The following is a 2,247-nucleotide window of genomic DNA, read 5'->3' as shown; positions in this document are numbered from 1 at the left end:
CACAGCAACGTGGGACCCCAGCCACTTCTGTGACCTACACCACAGCTCGTGGCAACACCAGATCCTTAACCCATTGAGCAAGGTCAGGGATCGAACCTGCAACCTCATGCTTCCTAGTCAGATTCGTTAACCACCGAGCCACACAGGAACTCCTGTTATTTTCTTTTTTGAAAAATATTTTGAAAAGGTACAGAATCCTAGATTGGTGGTGTATTTTCCCCAGCACTTAGAAGAGATTATTTTATTTCTTTTGACTTCCATCATTTCAATTGAGAAGTCAGTGGCTGGTCTTATTGTTGTTCCTTTGTAGGCAATATATCCTTTTTTACTCTTCTGACTGGTCTTAAAATATTCTCTTTGTATTCATTTTTCATCAGTTTTACTACCAGATGAATAGATTATTTCTCTAGGTTACTCTGGAAGGCAGTTAGAATGAATCTGGCTGACTCTAAGACTTTAGGAATCCCAATAAATGGCCTGAAGTACTTGTCAACCTCCCTTTCTCCTATAAGTTGAATTTTGGCCTCCCTCACTCTTTGGGATTTCCAAAAATTCAGCCTCTCAGCTTCTGATTTCTAAATGGTACCTGCCTCAAGCAAATAGTGAAGCTGATTGGCATACCCTCAGTGGTTTTTTCCTTCTTCTAAGATCTTGGTTCTTGCTGCCTTGGTAGCTCTCTGATACTTCAAAAAAACTTTTTTTTTAAAATGTTTTGCTCTTCCTCACCATCTATCTCTGTCTCTCTCTCCCCTACTCCCTCTACCTGCTACCAGAACCTGCCTGTGTTTTCTCAATACCTATCTTCTCTCTTAATAAACACTTTATTTGCCTCACTAAAAAAGTTAATGTTTTATACATTTTTCTAGTTGTTATCAGTGGAAACATTGAACCAATACAAGTTAGCTTGTCATAGCTGAAAGACTTTCATTATTTTCAGCTATTTTTAATAGTTTCCTAGGTTTCTATATCAGTCCAGAAAAATATATTTATTTTCTTCTGTTCTGTCTCCTCATCTTGCCAACACTATTGCTGATGACCTTTGTGTGAGATAATGTCTTTGTTGGCATAGCTGTTCTTCATTGCTGAAATCTGTGTATACTCTAACTTTTTGAGACAGCTTCTCCTTTAATCCCTGCTACACTACAAGATGTAGTTTTATTTTTAAAGATAAAGATGTAATTTTATTTTTAACATTTATAAATGTATTACAAAATTACGAAGGTATAACAACTCATACTCACGTACTCACCAGCCAGTTGAAGCCCTTTTGTATCCTCTCTGATTTTATCCTTTTCCATGTCTGCCTAAGGAAACCAGTCTGTTGAATTTATTATTTATATTTTTGTACATTTATAATTTTATTGCATATGCATGAATAAAAATTACATAATTTCATTTATCATGCCATATATATTTTTGTGAAACTGCTTTTTTTTGGTTTGATGTTATCCTTATGAGATCCATGTTTTTCTAAATCTAAGCAACTTTATTTCATTTATTCTCCTCATGTGGAGAATTCCTTGATATAAATATACCATGGTTTATTTAGTTCTCCATTGATGAATATTCAGATTATTTCAATTATTTTCTATTACAAACAATACATTCTTGTATTTATTGTGCACCTGTGCAAGAGTTTTTCTAGGACACATGCCTCACTGTGGTATGGCTAGATTATAACATATTCATATTTTCAACTTTGCTAGATGTTGATAAATTGTGCTCCAAAGTGTTTGTACCAATTTATACTCCCTCTAACAATGGTTAATTCTCCTTGACCTTCATTCCGTCTGGTACTTGGTATTTTCAGACTCTTTTTTTTTTTTTTTTTGCTGAAATTAAAAGATGTGAAATGGTATATATATATTGGGGGTTAGGCCCTTGACTGTTGCACCATTTGTAAAGATTTTCTCCCATTCTGTGGATTGTATTTTCATTTTTTAAATGGTTTCTTTCGCTGTACAAAAGCTTTTGAGTTTAATTAGGTCCCATTGGTTTATTTTTGTTTCTATAGTCATTATTCTAGGAGGTGGATCAAACAAAATGTTGCTGTGATTTATGTTGAAGAGTGTTCTGCCTATGTTTTCCTCTAGGAGTTTATAGTATCTGGTCTTACATTTAGGCCTTTGGTACATTTAGGATTTCTGCTGAGAGAAATTAAAGGAAATCTAAGTAAATGGAGAGATATACTGTGTCATGAGTTAGACTCAACATTGTGATGTAAATTCTCCCCATGACAAAACACAC

Source organism: Sus scrofa, chromosome 9, assembly GCF_054392235.1.
Source record: "Sus scrofa isolate SSC_HxYL_T2T_F1_AM1 chromosome 9, Sscrofa_HxYL_maternal_Yorkshire_Landrace_v2.0, whole genome shotgun sequence".
NCBI classification, from domain to species: Eukaryota; Metazoa; Chordata; class Mammalia; order Artiodactyla; family Suidae; genus Sus; species Sus scrofa.
Note: the sequence above shows the minus strand (reverse complement) of the source record.